The following is a 20,522-nucleotide window of genomic DNA, read 5'->3' as shown; positions in this document are numbered from 1 at the left end:
AAATTTTATTTTCAAAGCAATTCCTGTTTTTGGAAGGACCCTCTGTTTTATTGGGGTCTAATTTGAGATTAGAATAAATTTTCCCTTTATTAATAGTGCATTGCCAGTATAGTTCCAGTATGATTCTCTCTCTCTGCTTGTGGAATATTACCAAATTAATTTTGAGATAAGATAAAAGGAAACTTTAGATTTTAAAGGGAACATTACATATAAAATGGCTCTGCTAAGGTACTCGGTGGGTTTATATTTATAATGAAGATTAATGGGGCAACGTCCAAAGAGAATTTTATAGGTACATTCTAATTTTTTTTTTATGGAGATGTTTTCTCTCCTATTTGAATTTAATAGGAATCATTTGATTTTCTTGGTTATTTCCTATTAATCTCTTATTGTTATTAGAACATAGAACAGCCCAACAGAGATGCAACGTGTAGAAATATGAGCTTTGTAAAAACATCATGAAAGCTAAAATGGAACAAATTAAATGGTGTAAGAAACTGAAATGCAAAAACTTCTAGTTCACCTGGCATCAAGCAAAAAATATGGGTCCCTTTTTTCAAACGAACCAAAATAGGGAGAAATATGATACAAAACCCTCTGTGTAAGTAAATACTTCTCTATCAATTTATCATAGAGTGTGCATTACAAAACACAATCATCAGATATACAAAAAGATAATTTTTTTAATGAAGTGCTCAGATCAACCACCTACTTGCTCAATGGGTTCAAGCAACAGTGGCACATGGGACCATCACAGCACTTCCTATATTAGCCATGCCCAGCACTTCCTGTATTAGCCACGCCCATACTGACATTTGGCAGTCCCATACCACCCAAAAACTTCAAATAAAGCCTCATTGGCGGTGTTATTCCATTTCTGCCACTTCTTGCTACCCCTTGTATGTTGTTACACCATGCTACACTCTCCTGTGAACTAACTTCCCAATCCGGATTTTGCAAAATGCTTCATCAGGAGGGGAAACTCTCAGAGACTGCATAGACAGGGAAGGACAACAGGCCAGACCCATGCCAAGGCAAGACCTCTTTTTCAAAGCCACAGTATCAAGTCCCAGTGTGGCAAATGTGACACAGCCCATAGGATTAGAAGGGGCTGCGTTGCATTTGTCGCATGGGACTTTCTACCGCAGCTTTGTCAAAGGGGCCCTATATGCAGGGCCGCCATCAGAGCAGTACTACCAGTCCTGCATTCAGGGGCCCGGAGCTGACAGGGGGCCCGGGCTCCCCCAGGGTCCTAGGCAGTGTTCTAAGGCAGGGGCGCCAGTAGCTCGCCAAGGCAAAGTGAGTCAATCACCCAGGACTCACTTTGTCTTGGTGATCTAATCTATCGGGCCGACCAGTCTTCCTCTCCCCGACGTCAATTCTGCAGTCGGAGAGGAAGTTCGGGCCAGCCAATCGCTGCCTGGCTGGGCGGAACTTCCTCTCCGATGGCAGAATTGACGTCGGGGAGAGGAAGACTGAACGGCCCGAAGCAGGGAGAGCATGCGTTGGCGTCGGCGTCGGCTTTGAGGCCTGTTATCCATTGGTGGGTCCTGTTCCCCGATGGCAGCGGCAGTGGCAGTGGCTTGGGGAACGGCAGGGAGAAAGAAAGAAAGGGGGCAGGCAGGGAAACAGAAGGAAAGAAGAGAAACAGAAAAAAAGAAAGAAAGGTCAGGGAGAGAGGAAGAAAAAGTTGGGGGAGGGAATGAGGTGTGGAGGAGAGAAAGCATACAGGCTGATAGAAGGGAAGAAAGATTGGATGCACAGTCAGAAGAAGAAAGTGCAACCAGAAATCATCAGACAAGGTAGGAAAAATGATTTTATTTTAAATTTAGCAAAGTGGAGGCAGTATTACCACGGTTTTCAAAGGAATTTGCCCAAATAACTTAATAGTTAATTAGGTAAATTCCCAGAGATGAAAACTTCCCTTCACTTACTATGCACAGTTCTGAATTTATATCTGCTGTCTATATTTTACAATATGGTCCCCTTTTACTAAACCACAATAGTGGTTTTTAGCGCAGGGAGCCTATGAGCGTCAAGAGCAGCGCTGGGCATTCAGCGCAGCTCCCTGCGCTAAAAACTGCTATTGTGGTTTAATAAAAAGGATGGAGGGTATATTTGTCTATTTTTGTATGGTTGTTACTGAGCTGACAATGCATAGAGTCATCTGCCTTGATCTCTTTGAAAAAAACCCAGAATAGGAATGATAATTAACATTTTCTCAGCGTATAGTGTGCTTTGTGTTTTTTAATTTTATTGTTGGTAGATCATTTTGACTTGATCATTTTAAAGTAGCTCACAAGCTCAAAATGTTTGGGCACCTCTGAGCTAGAGCGTTGAAACTGTGTATTTCTATTTTATCCCCCCTTTTACAAAACTGTGGAGCGTTTTTTAGCGCCAGCCGTGGTGGTAGCAGCTCTGATGCTCAGAATTCTATGAGCGTCAGGGCTGTTACCACTGTGGCTAAAATCCGCACTACAGTTTTGTAAAAGAGTGAGGGGTTAGTTTGTGATGACATATTCCATACTAGGCGAAGGTGTTTTCTGTGTTCTGTGTGTTCGAAAGACATGGTTTTCTGTTAGGATTGACGGTGTAGGATTGATCTGTGCTGGTCTGGCTTGTTTAGTTTTACAATGGGTGTATTGATGTACTGCTCACTGCAATATGTAAGATGCTGCCTTTTCTAGGTACTCATGTGTGATGTGTGGTTTGTTACTAAAAATCATGTTTTTCTTACAGATGGGGGGGTGCCAAAAAATGATGGGCCCCGGGTGTTACATATGCTACATACGCCACTGTATGTAAAGATATTAGAAAGCTGGCGTAGCAAAAACTTTAAGTAAATTGTTATTCTTCTAAGTTTTGAGTATTTAACCCTCCCACAATCTCACGGGCACTCGTTTCAAGTTTCAAGTTTATTGAGATTTTGATTTAAACGCAATATCAAATATTTTCAATGCGTATAACAAAAATAAATTTGGGGAAATAAATAAAACCATTTGAACAATAAACATACAAACATATCCATAGATGATTAAAATTACATAAGGAGTACAAGGATAAACTACATTTGTTTAAAAATGCGTTCTCCGCTCCTGCTCATAAATTTGTTGACTGGAAGGATCCAGCAATGTGGCCAGATGCCATTCAGGACAAAGACAGAGAAAGAATTGTGCAATTTGGATTAATGATGGAAGATGATTTAAAGCAAATGGCACAGTCTATGAGTAAAGATCTTGACGGACGTTCTTTTTATGAATATCTCCTCTATACCAAATCACCCAATGGACGTGAGAAGATTTTATGGGACTGGCTTAGGTGGAGCATTAGCAGAAAAGTATGTGTGTATTCAGCCCATGGAAGAAGGGGGGGTGTCGGGGGGGGGGGGGAAGGGGTGCGTGGGGGGCCCAATAGGATTGCTCAGTAAGGGGCCCAGAAATTTCTGATGGCGGCCCTGCCTATATGAAGGGGAAGAAGACCTCAGAACTTATAATATCCACGGTCACTGTTGCAAATCAAGTCTAGGCGTCTGTGATATAATCATGGGTCAAATCAAAATAGTGACACTGGCGCTCTAAAACAAGTAAATTTTATCCATGTGAAAAATTCACTTAGCTCAAAAAAGTCCACCAGAGGTCTCCAACAAACCCCTTTTTTTACAAAGGTGCGCTATGCTTTTTCATGTGTGCTATGTGCTGAACGCTAACGCATGCATGTTATCGTATGGACGCATTAGCAGTTAGTGCACACGTTGATTCAGCGTGCCTTTGTAAAATGCTTAGCGCGCCTTTGGAAAAGAGGCCCAAAGGACCCCATTTTGCATCTCTTGCATGAGGGGATATCTTCAGCTAGATATCTAGCACGAGTAATTTCAGATCAGTTTTGTCCAAAATGCCATCCTGCGCACTGCTTTCCCATTCTACTTAAAGTTCTTCCAGCTTATAAAAAAAATCAGCAAGCCACCACTGTCACATCAAAATTAAACATGTCATAGGATGGCAGCATCCAATCAAAACTATTCCAAAATGTTAGGATTTGAAAAACACTTTCCAGTTTACAGCTTGATTTAATCCACACAGTTCACCAATCGATTGAGGGCTGTTTTACCAAACTGCGGTAAAAGTGGCCTTAGCGCATCCTTATACAAATCATTCCTACATACTATAGCCATTGTTATTGCTGGGGCAAAATGGCCGATTTTTCCCATTAGTGCAAGGCCATTAATGTGGTAGCTCCTATTGCCAGCTATTATGTAGACGGTGAGGGTTTATGTGCTAAGCAACTGCTAATCGATTAGTGCACAATTGGTGCCCACTCTCTGCCCCAGCACTAAAATATATATTTTACTTTTTAGGTTGTGGATAACATGTCCACATCTAAAAATTACTGTGGGACTCCTCAGCACACCCTACAGTAAGCCTTGGCTTTTTTTTTTTTTTTTTTTTTGCTAAGAGATATGACGCAAGGACTTAGAGGAAGGGTATCACTGTTCGCCGACGACGCCAAACTTTGCAACATAGTAGGCAAAAGCTTATTACCTGATAATATGACACACGACCTACTGTTGCTGGAACAATGGTCAACTACTTGGCAGCTAGGCTTCAATGCTAAAAAATGCAAGATAATGCACCTGGGTAAGAGAAACCCGCGTAGAACTTATGTACTAAATGGTGAGACCTTGGTTAGGACCACGGCGGAACACGACCTAGGGGTGATCATTAGTGAGGACATGAAGGTTGCCAATCAAGTGGAGAAGGCTTCCTCCAGGGCAAGACAAATGATGGGGTGTATCCGCAGAGGTTTCGTCAGCAGGAGACCTGAAGTTATGTTGCCGTTGTACAGAGCCATGGTGAGGCCTCACATGGAGTACTGTGTTCAGTTTTGGAGACCACACTACTGAAAGGATGTGCTGAGGATCGAGTCGGTTCAGCTAACGGCCACCAGGATGGTCTTGGGGCTCAAGGATCTCATGTATGAAGAAAGATTTAAAAAATTGCGGCTGTACTCACTTGAGGAAAGAAGAGAATGGGGAGATTTGATTGAAACATATAAGTACATCACGGGACGCATCGAGTCAGAAGATGATATCTTCTGGCTCATGGGACCCTCGACCACCAGAGGGCATCCGCTGAAAATCAGGGGAGGGAAGTTTCATGGCGACTCCAGGAATTACTTCTTCACCGAAAGAGTAGTGGATCATTGGAACAGACTCCCACTCCAGGTGATAAAGGCCAGCAGCGTGACGGATTTTAAGATAAAATGGGATACTCAAGTGGGATCTTTAAGGGAGTAAATTCAGGGGAGGGGATACTTGGAATGGGCAGACTTGGTGGGCTATAGCCCTTTTCTGCTGCTTTTTTCTATGTTTCTATGGCACACTTATCTCGGGGCTGTGGCTAGAAGGCACCTGAAAATGCGTGGGCGTCAACATGATGATGTCACATGCATGCATGATGTCATCATGTCGACATCTGCCCTGAGCCTCGTATTGCCGCCAGTGGGGGTGCTGCAGAAGAAGAGGTGAGGAGAAGGAGCAGAGGCGCCAGCGAGGAGCAGAGGGGCAGGTGCTGGCTGACTGACTACAGGACGTGCCGCTCGCCATGACTCAGCCAACGCCAGCACCTCTCCTTGCATCTCAGGACACACCTGGAATCCTCTGGGGCACACTAGTGTGCTGCGGTACACAGTTTGTGATACACTGTGTTACCCCCTTTTTTACAAAGGCACACTATGCTTTTTAGCGCGTGCTAATCTTATGTTATCCTATGGACGCAAAAGCGGTTAGTGCACGCGTTGATTTAGCGCGCACTTAACGCACGCTAAAACGCTTAGGGCACCTTTGTAAGAGGGGGGCCTTAGTGTTTACTGCAGCTTAGTAAACAGGCCCCTTAAATTGCTACTCCATTTGCATCAGAAATCAGTCCAGATCTCCACCCTAAAATTTCCAATAAATTTTGGGCTTCTTTTACTAAGCTGCGCTAGCGGTTTTAGCACGCAGTTAGCGCTCGCTGCAATGCTGTGCGCGCTAGACGCTAACGCCTCAATTGAGCTAGCGTTAGTTTTTCCGTGTAGCGCAGGGGGCAGCGCGCGCTAAAAATGCTACCGCAGCTTAGTAAGAGAAGCCCTTTCTATAGAACCCTGCAATAGAAAATCCCCACACGCATGAATTTGAGCTCTACAATGAGCCACTATTTTAGTTTCAAGTTTGTTTAAATTCAAACATGATCTGGGCTCGAGCAACCTTTGTTTCTTAGAGAACAAGATGAAACCATTTTACTTCCACACATGCAACAGTTCACTGTTAGCCAAATTCTCCATGCAGTTTTCTTCCATGTTTATACGAGGGTCATTTCATAAATAATGCACACTATTTTTTTTTAACTTTTCATGTTTTATTTTATTTTTTCAAGTATTTCTTTACAATCAATATAGTCTCCCTGCTTTTCAATGATCGAGTCCCAATGTCCGGGAAGCTTCACTAATAATAATAATAATAACAGCTTATATACCGCAATACCGTGAAGTTCTATGCGGTTTACAAAGATTAAGCAAAGGTACAAATTGATTGACTTTAAGAGGGGAGGAAGAAAGAGGGTTAATAGGACAGGAAATCCATTTTTGAGGAGAGAGTGATCAATAGAACAAGTTAATCGCTATAGAGGGGAGAGAGAAGAGAGGATCAGTTGTCTAGATACTTTAGATACTATTCCATCCAAGACACCGTTTTAGTTCAGTTGCCGAATGGTACCGGCGGAAGAAAGCTCTTCCAGAGATGCAAAACGATGTCCACGCATAGGTTGTTTCAAATTTGGAAAAAGGTCAAAGTCTGGTGGTCTCATGTCTGGACTGTAGGGAGCATGAGGTAACACCTCCCAGCTGTATTTGTATAGTTTTTCAATGACATTCCCTATGTGCGGACAAACGTTGTCATGAAGTTTCAAGTTCATTGTATATTTGATTAATCGCTTACTCAAATTTCTAAGCGATGAACATATCATTAAAATTACATACAATTAAGGTGGCAGCAAAACAAGCAGAAACTAAACAAACGTAACGTGTTAAAGACTAACAGTACAAACATGTAAAAACGAGGGGAAAGGATGGGTAGAGAAATACAAATTGCTGATAGAAAAGAAGACAATTATGGTAAAAAAAACAATAGGGGGGGGGGGAATAAACAATGAACCTTAAAGAGGTTATGGAAATGAAATGAAGCTCCTAGTCAAGTTGAAGAATGATTGTCTCAACCAAGAGCAACTGAGGTTGGATTTTGTGCAATTTTTTGCACATTTTTTGCAAAAATTCACGATAATACACTGCTGTGACACTTCTTCCACATGGAACTTTGTCTGTGATGATCATAAGCAAAAATCATCATTTGTTTGACTTTTGATTGAACTCATCAAAATTTTTTTGGTCGTGGGGAAAATGGAGCTCTCCACTCATCTTTGAAAAACTGTGTGAATACGGCTGGGAGGTGTTACCTCATACTCCCTACAGTCCAGACATGAGTCCACCAGACTTCGACCTTTTGCTACATAGTAACATAGTAGATGACGGCAGATAAAGACCCGAATGGTCCATCCAGTCTGCTCAACCTGATTCAATTTAAATTTTTTAATTTTTTCTTCTTAGCTATTTCTGGGCAAGAATCCAAAGCTTTAACCGATACTGTGCTTGGGTTCCTACTGCCGAAATCTCCGTTAAAACCTACTCCAGCCCATCTACACCCTCCCAGCCATTGAAGCCCTCCCCAGCCCATCCTCCACCAAATGGCCATACACAGACACAGACTGTGCAAGTCTGCCCAGTACTGACCTTAGTTCAATTTTTAATATTATTTTCTGATTCTAGATCCTCAGTGTTGCTAAAGTTGAAACAACCTATGAGTGGACATCTGGAAGAGCTTTCTTCCGCCGGTACCCGAGCCATTTGGCAGCTGAACAAAACGGTGTCTTGGATGGAATAATGAAGCTTCCCAGACGTTGGGACTCAATCATTGCAAAGCAGGGACACTATATTGAAAGATTGTAAAGAAATACTTGAAAATAAAAATAAACATGTAAATAAAAAAAATAGTGTGCATTATTTATGAAATGACCCTTGTAATTTGAATTGCACGAAACCTGAAGAACCAATGGCCCCTTAGGATTACTTTGCGTGCCTGCTGTGATATGCAAGCTATGCCTGCTAGGGCTGTTCCTAATGTAAAGCCCACTGCTAGAGCAGATAGTGCCCAAGTTGCTCTGTTTAAACCCCAAGGTAACCTTTTGCCTACAGTTACTCCTGGGTCCAGCAGAGGGAGTGCTGGTGCCAGAATGCAGGTTTCCCTTCCCCCACTTAGTCAGGGGAGGAAGGTCAGGATATCCGGCACACCTGAGCGTTTGGGGCGTGGTCCCCAGCTCCTAAACCTCAGGTCAGCCTGGCTAGAAAAGGAGAAGGCAACTGGGAGTGAAGACAGGCAGTCGCAAAGCTCAGGGCTGAGAGCTCTGCAAAGCTGTTCAGTTCCTGAGCAGATGGAACTAGTAGAGGCTGGAGCAGAGTTACCTGAAAGGCCTTTGGAAGAGTTCCAACCCATGGAACTGGATTTGGAGCCGGAGTCGTTCCCTGAGTTAACTGCCAGCACACAGCCCATGGAAGTCTGCTAACCAAAGGCAAGTGTTCAAGTGCTGTATAACTGTGGATTACAAGTGTATAGGTTTTTGGAAGGCCTATTTTTGAGCAAGGCAGACTGTGTTTTGTTTGAAGGTGGTGGGGGTTAGCCCCACGTCAAATGTGGAGGGATAGAGGGCCATATCTTGGCAATATTCCATCACGTGGAGCACACCACCTTATCCAGCACTACTGCGGCTGGAGGAATCAGTGTCGGTGCACTGGTTCAAGCACAAGTCTTTTTGGTGAAGAATAAGCACTTATGCTGGGACTATATTATTCGATGTGCAGAGAAACCTTATTGTTTGGGGAACGCTTGTTACAGAAAATAATCCTTTTTGTTGAGGTTTAAGGTTTCTAGTTTTGAGTTTTGAAACCTCTTCCTTTTGGAGAAATATTGGACTGCAATAGGACTGTTAAGTTTGCCTCTTTTGAACATTATAAAGACTTACCTATTGGCGGCCATTGCCTGACAAAGTTTAGTTTTTTTGATTACTTTATTTTGAAGACTGATGTCAAGCTGATGTGTGAAGCAACCCTTTTGTTTTTGGATATTGCACCATTAAATCCGGTCCAGGTTTTGTTTTCTTACTTACCAGTTTGCAGAGTGTTTTTTTCCTTTTTGGCTTAAATCCTGACTTACTTACTTACTCTTGTGTAGCTAGCCGCAGCACATAAGAGCCAATACTTCTGTGTCCCAGCGGCTCGGGACCAATTGCCCTGACCCCGCTGGTGACACTGCGCCACAACTTATTGCCTGGTTTGGAACTGAAAAGAGACTCTGGCTTAACATGCCTCCACTGGGTCAGACCTGAGGTCCATCGTGCCCAGCAGTCCGCTCACGCGGCAGCCCAACAGATCCAGGACCTGTGCAGTAATCCTCTATCTATACCCTTGTATCCCTTTTTCCAGCAATAAATTTTCCAATCCTTTCTTGAACCCCAGTACCGTACTCTGCCCTAATACGCTCTCTGGAAGCGCATTCCAGGTGTCCACCATACGTTGGGTAAAGAAACTTCCTAGCATTCGTTTTGAATCTGTCCCCTTTCAACTTTTCCGAATGCCCTCTTGTTCTCTTATTTTTCGAAAGTTTGAAGAATCTGTCCCTCTCTACTCTCTCTATGCCCTTCATGATCTTGCAAGCTTTAATTTAAAACAAACAAAGCATTTAAAAGTTTTTCTCCAGGGAATTTATGCAATATGAACAGTTAAGCAGGTTTCAGACCCCAAGGTCTGTCCTCTAAATGGTAAGTCCTTTATTATTATTATTTTAATTAAATGCATGTTATTTACTGAATAACCATTTTACCCCACAAATTAAATTATCTCTGCAGGGTGGATAGAAATGAAAAAGGAAACTTGTATCACAGCAGCTGTGATACAAGCAGATATTCAGCAGACACTTAGCAATAAGCAAAAACAAGGGGCTAGATCAGGGGTGGGCAACTCCGGTCCTCGAGGGCCAGAATTCAGTCGGGTTTTCAGGATTTCCCCAATGAATATGCATTGAAAGCAGTGCGCGCAAATAGATCTCATGATATTCATTGGGGAAATCCTGAAAACCCAACTGGATTGCAGCCCTCAGGAGGGACTTTGAGACCCCTGATTTAAAACATCTCAACTTCATAAGACTAGTGTTCTATATCCTAAGCAGTCAGAATATCATAAAAGATAAAGTATTTTAACATAAGAACATAAGAATTGCCGAGTGGTCCATCGTGCCCAACAGTCTGCTCACGCGGCAGTCCCCAGGGTCAAAGACCAGTGCTCTAAATGAGTCCAGCCTCACCTGCTTACGTTCCAGTTTAACAGGAACTTGTCTTGAATCCCTGGAGGGTGTTTCCCCCTATAACAGACTCCATAAGCATTGACCACTGAAGACAGATTAAGGACTGATGAAAATTATGATGATCTGATCATCTTTCTTTTATTTCTTTTTAGTAATTATATACCACTTATAGCCTAAGGTCCTGATTCTCCTTAGGATGCCGATCTCATTGGATGCCTAAGAGGCAACCGCCGATCGCGTTCCAATCATGTATCGGCATCCTAAAGAGAATTGCTAAACAGATGCCTTAAATGCAGGCCAGCATTTTGCAGGGCTACATTTAAGGCATCTGTCTCGCACCGATGGAGACATGTAGGGACGCTTAAGCACACCTAAGGTCACTTCTGGGTGAAACCATGGCCACACCCCGCCTTGGGTATGCTTAAGTATTCCTATGTGTCTCCATAGTGCACTGCTCCTTCAATAAACATATATTAAAAAAAATAATAATAATCGCTTTATTCTTTTATACCGCCATAACCAAAAGTTCTAGGCGGTTTACACTAAAAAGAGCTGGACAATCAGCAAAATACAATAATACAGTAAAAAATACAAATATTTGTAAAATAGAATTTGAAATAGAATTTGTAAAATAGACATCGGAGGTGACTAGCGGAGTACCGCAGGGCTCAGTCCTGGGACTGTCCCTTTTCAACATATTCATAAGTGACTTAACCTGGGGGGCTTCAGGGTAAAGAAGCGCTGTTCGCCGACACCGCCAAACTGTGTAACACAGTAAGTGAAAGCAACCTCAAGGACAGTATGAAGCAGGATCTGATCACGTTGAAAAACTGGTCCTTGACATGGCAGCTGGGCTTCAAAGCTAAAAAATGTAAAGTCGTGCATCTCGGCAGCGGAAATCCATACAGAACATACTCCTTGAATGGAGAAACGCTAGCTAGGACTTCAGAGGAACGGGACTTGGGGGTAATCATCAGTGAAGACATGAAGGCTGCCAAACAAGTAGAGAAGGCCTCATCTAAGGCAAGGCAAATGATGGGATGTATCAATAGAAGCTTCGTCAGCCGCAAACCTGAAGTCATAATGCCACTCTACAGAACCATGGTGAGACCTCATCTGGAATACTATGTGCAATTCTGGAGGCCACATTACCGGAAAGATGTGCTTCGAGCTGAGTTGGTCCAGCGGATGGCCACTAGGATGGTCGCCGGACTCAAGGGTCTCTCATACGAAGAAAGACTGGGCAAACTGCAGCTCTATACCCTAGAGGAGCGCAGGGAAAGGGGTGACATGATTGAGACGTTTAAGTACGTCACAGGTCGTGTCTAGGTGGAAAACGATATATTCTTTCCCAAGGGACCCTCGGTCACAAGGGGGCACCCGCTCAAACTCAGAGGAGGGAAATTTAGAGGTGACACCAGGAAGTATTTCTTCACAGAAAGGGTGGTGGATCACTGGAACAAACTTCTGGTGCAGGTGATCAAGGCCACCAGCATGCTCGACTTTAAGAATAAATGGGACACCCACGTGGGATCCCTTCGAGGGTCGAGTTAAGGAACCAGGTCACTAGCACTCAGACTTAATGGTTTGGGTCAGTGGGGTGGGCAGACTTGATGGGCTGTGGCCCTTTTCTGCTGTCATCTTTCTATGTTTCTAATAATAAAACTCACAAAGTAATAAACTTATCAAACAAAGTGGTCTTAATTAATATCTGAAAACTGCAATAGGATAACATAGCTTGCTGAATACATTTACCTAACCAAGATTGTTGCCTACCAGCTTGAAATGCCAGGGTCCCATCTAAGAAGGTCTTATATCTACACCCATTAATTTTTGGATAAGCAAATAGGTAGAAGTTTCTAGTTTCTCTTGATGGTCTATGCAACACAAAATGAGGAAAAAGGTAAGCTGGAGACAATCCCGATATCAGCTTAAAGCAGATACAGGAAAATTTGAATAATACCTCCAAAGGCAGCAAATTAAAGTAAATGATAATATGGACTAATATGGTCGTTCTTTTTTAAATCAAAAATCAATTAAACAGCTGTATTCTGAATTATCCTTAATTTCCTTATAATTTTTTTTGGGTGCTCCTAAATAGATAATGTTACAATAGTCTAAAATAAATAAAACTAATGCCTGCACCAATAGTCTGAATGACAAACACCTACAATGTAAGCATCCTTTCCCCTTTTTTTTTTTAACATGTGTCCTGATTGGCTGAGAGACGGGATGCACATTTGCAGAATCAGGCTCTAAGTGGTTTACATTCAGGCACGCAAGCATTTTCCCTATCTGTCCCGGTGGGCTCACACTGTAGGGGAGTGTGTGATGCAGTGGTTAGAGCCACTGGCTCAGCCCCTGAGGTTGTGGGTTCAAATCCCATACTGCTCCTTGTGACCCTGGGCAAGTCACTTAATCCCCCATTGCCCCAGGTACATTAGATAGAGTGTGAGCCTGCCAGGTATCACACACCTAGCACCCGCACTAGTTTTGCACCTAACAGGATCCTGTGCAGAAGAGCTGACCAGATTAATTCTGGGGACCAACTTGAGGCTGACTTCCTTTGCCCTTATGACCAAAGCAGTGGTGATTTGGATCAGGGGCAGGCAGACTTGCAACATCGGCATCCTGTCTATAAGTTAGCTAGGGCAGCCAAAGATGGTGTCAGGTCAAAAGCGCGCCGGGACAAAGGCGCACCCAGACAATTGAGCGCAGCGCGCGCCGCCGCACTGCTCTAAATTACTGTTTTTAGTGCTCCGACGGGGGGGGCGTGGGGGGGAACCCCCCCACTTTACTTAATAGACATCGCGCTGCATTGTGGGGGCGTTGTAGGGGGTGGGGGGGTTGTAACCCCCTACATTTTACTGAAAACTTCACTTTTACCCTGTTTTTAGGGAAAAAGTTCAGTTTACAGTAAAATGTGGAGGGTTACAACCCCCAAACCCCCCATAACGCCGGCGCGATGTCTATTAAGTAAACTGGGGGGATCCCCAACAAAACCACCCATCGGAGCCCCTAAAACTGTAATTTAGAGCGGCGCGGTAGCGCGCGCTGTGTTCAATTGTCGGCGCACGTTTTTGTCTTTCGCACCGTTGTCTATGAACCGCCAAAGATAAGCTAGCTGAGCCTAGAAAACCCAGGCAAAACAGGCAAGGGAAGCCTGCAGTGGAACCAAAGCCCATCCCCCTCTGCAGGCTGAAGGGGATTGGCTGTGGGCGGATTAAAGGCAGGCTGAAGCAAGCAATAAGGGGAGGAGAGAGTGAGGAGGCTGAGTTACTCCAGCAGCCCAGAGCAAGAGCCTTGGGACAAGGAAGCAGTGACTGAGGTCCCAGATTGGCCAGGTGGAGGAGAGCCTTCCCACTTCTCTACCTGCCAGTTTCCAGATTGGGTGGAAGGAATGGAAGTGCAGGAAGCTGGCTCCATTGCAGAGTCAGGCACAGCCCATGGACATTAATTAAAAGTGAGCAGCTGGAAAAGCAGCCAGTGGGGTTTTTTTTCTCACTCTTTGAGCAGGGATTGCTTTAAGTTCTGCTCCTTGTCATTGGAACTGAAACTTTAGGTTAATTGAGGAGGTTACTTACATTACATTACATTACATTACATTACAGATTTCTATTCCGCCATTACCTTTCAGTTCAAAGCGGATTACAAAAAGAGTTATGGAAGAAGGGTTACAACGTTAGATCAGAGAAGGTTTCCAAGAGAGAGAAAAGTAGGATCTGGGGTTAGGGAGGTGATGGTAAGAGGGGGTTAAGCTTTATCATGGTATTAAGCTTTATTAAGGGATTTCTTGAAGAGTATAGTTTTTATTTCCTTTCTGAACATCTTGTAGTCTGGGGTTGTTGTCAATAGGTTGGAGACTTGGTTGTCTATCTTCGCTGCCTGAGTGGCCAGTAGTCCGTTGTATAGTTTTTTCCATTTTACTTCTTTGATTGGGGGGTAAGTGAATGGGGTATGTGTTTTTCTATGCCTGGTAGAGGTGGTTTGGATGAGGCGGTCGTTTAGGTAGGTTGGGCTGTCTCCACTTATAGTTTTAAATAGTATACAGTAGAATTTAAATTGTATTCTTTCCTGAATTGGAAGCCAATGAAAATTGATGAATGCCTCAGTAATGTGATCATGTTTTTTCAATGAATAGACGAGTCTCAGAGCTGTATTCTGAATTGTCTGTAGTTGTTTAATCATTATTGCAGGGCAGGGGAGGTAGAGGATGTTGCAATAGTCTGGGATACTTAGGATTAGAGATTGTACTAGGAGCTGAAATTGTGTTTTTTCAAAGAATTTTCGGACTTGTCTAGAGTTTCTCATAACTGCGAAAGATTTCTGTATTGTTTTGTTAATTTGTGGTTGCATGGTGCAGCCTCTGTCAATAGTCATCCCTAGAAGTTTTAGGGTGGTTTGCAAAGGGTAGTTGATAGAGTTGATTTCTAAGTTGGTTATGGTTGGGATTTTGTTATTTTCTAGGAGGATGAATTTAGTTTTGTCTGGGTTGAGTTTCAGTTTGTGGTCTTCCATCCAAGTCGTAACTGTAGCTAGAGTTCTGTGTAGTGTGTCTGACATTAAGAGCATTGGTTGGTCGAAAGGAATGAGGATGGTGATGTCATCAGCATAGCTATAAGAGGATAGGCCTTGTTTGTTCAGGTAAACGCCAAGAGAGGCCGTATATAGGTTGAAGAGAGTAGGAGACAGTGGAGACCCTTGTGGAACGCCGCAGGGGTTGGACCAAGGTTTGGATTTTTCTTTGTCTGATTTTACTTTGTATGTTCTGGATTTTAAGAAACCTTCAAACCATGAGTATACTTTATCTGAGATGCCTATTGAGTCCAAGATTTGCAGTAGGATGTTATGGTCTACCAGGTCAAATGCCGCCGTCGGGTCCAACTGTATGAGCAGCATTTTTTTTTTCCAATGCTGAGGTGTTGTCTTGCTGTGTCGATAAGGGAGCCTAGTAGTGTCTCTGTGCTGAAGTTAGTTCTGAAGCTGGATTGCGTGGGATGGAGTAAGTTATGGTCCTCGAGATTGTTGGTGAGGAATTTGGCTACTAATCCTTCTGTTAGTTTGATATATAGAGGTATTGAGGCTATTGGTTTGTAGTTGGATGAGAGGTCTGTTGGTCCTTTTGGGTCTTTTAAGATTGGGGTGATGAGATTTTCTGTTGTGTCCATGTGATGTTTGGGCTAAAGTATATTGAACTGCATGAATGCTCTGTATTTCTAAACCTTCCTGTGTGTGCCGTGGCTGTGAGGGTAATTACAGAGCCTCTCTCTCTCTCTCTCAGCTGTGCTGCTTACTAAGAAATAGCTCAAGCACTCAGCAGCCTTAGAAAAACGGTCTGGTTGTTAGTTGTCCAGGGAGAACATGAACTGCCTGCTGTTATAAGGTATGATTGCACTTTATATATCTGCTGTGGAAATCTCCTGCACGTCTCAAACCACTGCCACAGGAGAAAAATTTTGGTTTTGCTGAAATTTAAACCTAGTCTCTTTACTGAGCCAGAGTGCATGGTCTCAGGTGGGATAGAACTGTTTAAGTGTTCTTTTGAACCTTTAATCTTCACTTTTTTGAAAACTGGATTTTTGTAGAGTGCAGCATGTGTGGCTTGTATACTTTATTCTTTTGACCATCAAGGTCAGAATAAAACCATTATTATGTTTTGGAAGAATTCAGACTGGACTTTGTGTTTTGTTGAGTGATTGCAGCCATTACTTACCCTTTTCTCCCAGGCCTAGGTGATTGCCTAAGGCCCAGTCAAAGACCTGAAGATACCCCTGGTGGTAGGGGACACGCCAGAGCATAGATTTTGTTATGAGACCACTCCGCTCTGAGGAGTGCTTGTGACAAGTTACAGATAGGGAAAAAAATGCTTGAGTACCTGAATGGAAACCACTTAGACCATGGGTGCCCACACTTTTTGGGCTTGCGAGCTACTTTTAAAATGATCTACCAACAATAAAAATGCTAAACATATATTTATTTATATATATATATATATATATATATATATATATATACACACACACCAAGTGTACTTTGTATTTATGTTCAAATATTTTTTTATTATACAGCCCCCCCTCCCCCGAAGGCCTGACCCCCCCCTGAAGGCCTGCACTACCCCTTGAAGGACTGCACTCCCCCCCCCCCCAAAGGCCTACCCTCCCCACATCCATTTACCTAATTCCAGCAGGGAGCAGTCTGCAGAGAGGATCGCTGGTACTTTAACGATCCTTGCAGGTTGCCATAGGCCTCAGGAGCTGTCTTCCCTCTGCCCCAAGCCTGTCTCTGACTTAGAGGAGGGGCAGGACCACGGCAGAGGGAAGACAGCTCCTGAGGCCTATGGCAACCTGTAAGAATTGCTAAAGTACCACCTGCCACCGGCCGTCTCCCATTCGTCCCCTTTGGAGATCCCCACAGGAATAAGGAAGTTAAATTAATAGAATACTTAGGCACAGAAAAACAAAGAAATACTTCCAAGAACTGCCCCATAAGAACTGCCTGTCACAATGCTCATTAGTGGAACTGAATAAAAGACAAGTACAATGGATTTAGAAGGGGGACGATCCGCCTGGGTGCACGGCTTGGAGGGGTGCACAGCCGGCCAGGTCCGGGTCATCCTGCCTTTCTTTTCCCCCAGTCCGCGCTCGGGGCTTGCGCCTGCCTGGTTCCGCGCCGATGCTCGAATGGTGCCGTCAACTCCCGCGAGTCTCAAACAGCACCATTTGGGCGGCGGGTGCGAGCCCCGTGCGCAGACCGGTGGAAAGGAAGGGCAGGAGGACCCGGACGGCTGTGCATCCCTCCAAGCCGTGCACCCGGGGCGGGGGCGGACCGCCCCACCTCAGTACGCCACTGATTGGGAGGCCGATTTTGGTTTTTTTTTAATTGTATATCTGGCAGCATTAGGCCTCAATCATTACAGGCGCTTCTATTTCTTGTGATGCGCTGAGCTCCGTCCCCCACCGACCTTCACCCCGCCCTTCCAGCACTCTGATTGGCCAGCGTTCTTTAAGAGGCGGGCCAGTCAGGAGGGGAAAAAAAGAGAAGGGAAGAAGGGAACATGCTGTGCGATCGACTGGGGTCGCCTGAGCGAACGACCTGTCGATCGCGATCGACGCGTTCGGCACCCCTGACTTAGACTATAAGTGGTACAGTATATATAAATGCTTCAATAAATAAATCTAATGTACTTGACATAAAGAGAGCTTTTGACACTATAAATTCTCTACTGTTTCTAAAATGCTTATCTGATATTGGTCTTAATGATTCAGTTCCAATGTGGTAAATCCTGGTTTTCATGTTAAATGGTCCTTGTAAATTTCAAATCGATATATTTTTGATCTGCAGGGTACTCCAGGAGTTTGTTTTGTCCCTTTTCTTGTTCAACGTGCATATATTCCATTTGAACAAGTTGCTCACAGCCATGATTTGGGGTATTACATCTTTGTTTCTTATATTCAGATTCCCTTGGATTCTATAAATGGAACTCAGAGATGCGCATGGAAATTTGTGTGCAGTCCTGAGATGCGTGCATATCTTAATTGACTAATGAGCCAATTAATGCCAATGATTGAAAGCTAACAATAATTTATTGGCGTTAATTGGTCTCAAATGGGAGTTGTTAATTCATCTCTCTGTGCCCTGTTCTATATATTGGCTAGTTGACACCGACTTCCAGTAAAATCTCATATAAAATTTAAAACAATCTGTCTGATTTTCAAGACTTTTGGGGCTTTTGTTCAGAGTCTGGTTTCTCTGGTAAGTTTATTGAGGTTGTACTTTGTTCCTAGATGTTGTAATGATTTGCTTCTGGAACTGCCTTCATCTATTCTAGGAATATTAAGTTCAAAGCTATTCTATCTCATTCTTATGTGTTTTTTGCTGCACAACTGTGGAACTGTGGCAATATGTTCCTCAAATAAGTCTTCAAAAGTTTTCTAAACATAAAATAATTATTTAAAAATTGTTGAGGTGGCGAAATGTTTTGAAACCATTGTTTATTTCTTATTTATAGTTCTATGTTCTCTACCTTTAACCTAATATACCCCCTTCCACTTTTACAAAACTGCAAAAGTGGTTTTTAGCGCCGGCTGGCGCGTTGAATACACTCTGCGCTGCTCCCGATACTCATAGAGTTCCTGTGAGCGTCGGGAGCAGCACAGAGCATTCAGCACAGCCTTTTCACAGACTCAAAACCGCATTTGCGTTTTTTTTGAAATTCGCATGGGTTCCTGGAACGGAACCCCTGCAAATTTCGGGGAGTACTGTATTCCTTCTACGTATGATTATCTTCGCCAACATAGGCTAGGCACTCCAGGATAGATCAGAACACATGCTTACCCTTGCCAAACAATATGAGCATGTAAAACCTGTCCTTATGAGACTGCATTTGCTTCCAGTGGTGACCACAATGAAGTTTAAAATGTTGACGCAAGTATATTACTGCCTCCTCTTAAATCAGCCTCCGTCTTTAGCTGATGCAGTAATCCCCTATCCTCCTTCGAGATCTCTTTGGTGCACACCTTGCCATTTGTTAACCATTGCTTGTCTCACTAACATTCAGTTGGAAATTAACTACTGTACCGCATTTTCATACCGGCCCCTGCCATTCAGAATACTGTTTCTGATATATAAGAGATATCAGGTGTTTTGTTTTTCTCCATAAATCTTTGAATCTTTGCATTCTTATATATTATTATTTTTTTTTTTTTAAACTTACAATATCTAACGGCCTCTTTTACAAAGCTGCGCTAACGGCCCCGAAGCCCATAGAGATTTAAAGGGCTTCGGGGCTGTTGGCGTGGCTTTGTAAAAGAGGCCGTAAGTCATTTTCATATTTTATTTATTATGGGTGAAACATGTAAATTGGTTTCTTTCTTTCATTTAGTTTCCTTATTTTTTTTTATAATGATGATTGCTGCAAATTATGAATTTCTGTTTATATTACTATTTATCAGTAGTATTATGAGTAGTGTTCCCCCACGAATTCGCGGTTCGCGGACTCACTAATTCGCGCTATTCTCCGACTGCCTCTTCCTGTACTAAAGTCAGGCTACACCAATCAGGAGCTGCGTATCAAATCAGCTCCTGATTGGTGTAGGCTTACTGTAGTGAGAGGAAGAGGCGGTCAGAGCAGACCGCGAGTGATTTTCGTCACTCACCGGCGCTCCAGCTGCCCTCTCCTGCCTTTTGAGAGGCAGTTTTTCAAAATTTGTGGGGTTCCTAAAATGGAACCCCCGCAAATATCAGGGGAGTACTGTATATCAAAGCAAACACCCACCGCTGTTGGAAAGACTACAAAAGTGAGTGGCCCAGGAGATGTATTGTGATTATGACCCCTGAAGATGCCAGGTGTTCTAGCGAAACAGGAATTCCTGTTGGGTTCTTCTGCCAAATGGAAAGCCCCACTTTTGAAAATGATTGCCTTTGAATGAAGTCACAACAGTGAATTATTGCAGTCAGTGGCGTAGTAAGGGGGGGTATTGCCCTATATGTTCAGGATGGAGTAGAAACTGTTAGAGAGGCTTTGACGGAAAGGACAGAAAAGCTGGAGTCCCTCTGGATCAAGATTCCTAGACACAATGGTGCAGACACAAAAATTGGCCTTTACTATCAACCCCCAGGACAGACGGAGGAGACAGACTCAGAAATGATAGAGGAAATTAAACAAGAATGTAAGACAGGTAATGTAATAATCATGGGAGACTTCAATTTCCCGGGGATAGACTGGAACCTGGGAACCTCGAACTGCGGCAAGGAGGCCAAGTTCCTGGAAGCGCTAGGGGACTGCTTCCTGGAACAAATGGTGGGAGAGCCGATGAGAGGAAACGCCACCTTGGACTTGGTCCTAAAAGGCATTATGGGACTGACAAAAGAAGTCACAGTCCCGCTGGGGACGAGCGATCACAACATGATCAACTTTAAACTTGACATTGGAAAAGGGAAATGTACCACAGCCTTAAACTTTAAAAAGGGAAGATACAATAGCATGAGAGCCATGGTGAAACAGCTCAAGAAAAAGATGGACAAAGTTAAAACGGTAGATCAGGCATGGTCCCTACTGAAAAATACTATCACGGAAGCACAA

At 43.5% G+C, this 20,522-nt stretch overlaps 1 protein-coding gene across 1 annotated transcript in view; it reads left to right on the top strand.

The window, feature by feature from the left end:
* Positions 1–8,452: 8,452 nt before the first annotated feature.
* Positions 8,453–20,522, top strand: part of DCC (DCC netrin 1 receptor) — a 906,493-nt gene continuing 894,423 nt past the window's right edge. The window contains exon 1 of the mRNA XM_033934276.1: positions 8,453–8,654. The gene's annotated coding sequence lies outside the window, so the exon portion shown is untranslated. The remainder of the gene's footprint in view (positions 8,655–20,522) is intronic.

The sequence above is a fragment of the Geotrypetes seraphini genome, chromosome 1 (genome assembly GCF_902459505.1).
Source record: "Geotrypetes seraphini chromosome 1, aGeoSer1.1, whole genome shotgun sequence".
Classification (NCBI taxonomy): Eukaryota; Metazoa; Chordata; class Amphibia; order Gymnophiona; family Dermophiidae; genus Geotrypetes; species Geotrypetes seraphini.
This window is presented reverse-complemented; position numbering and strand designations above follow the sequence as displayed.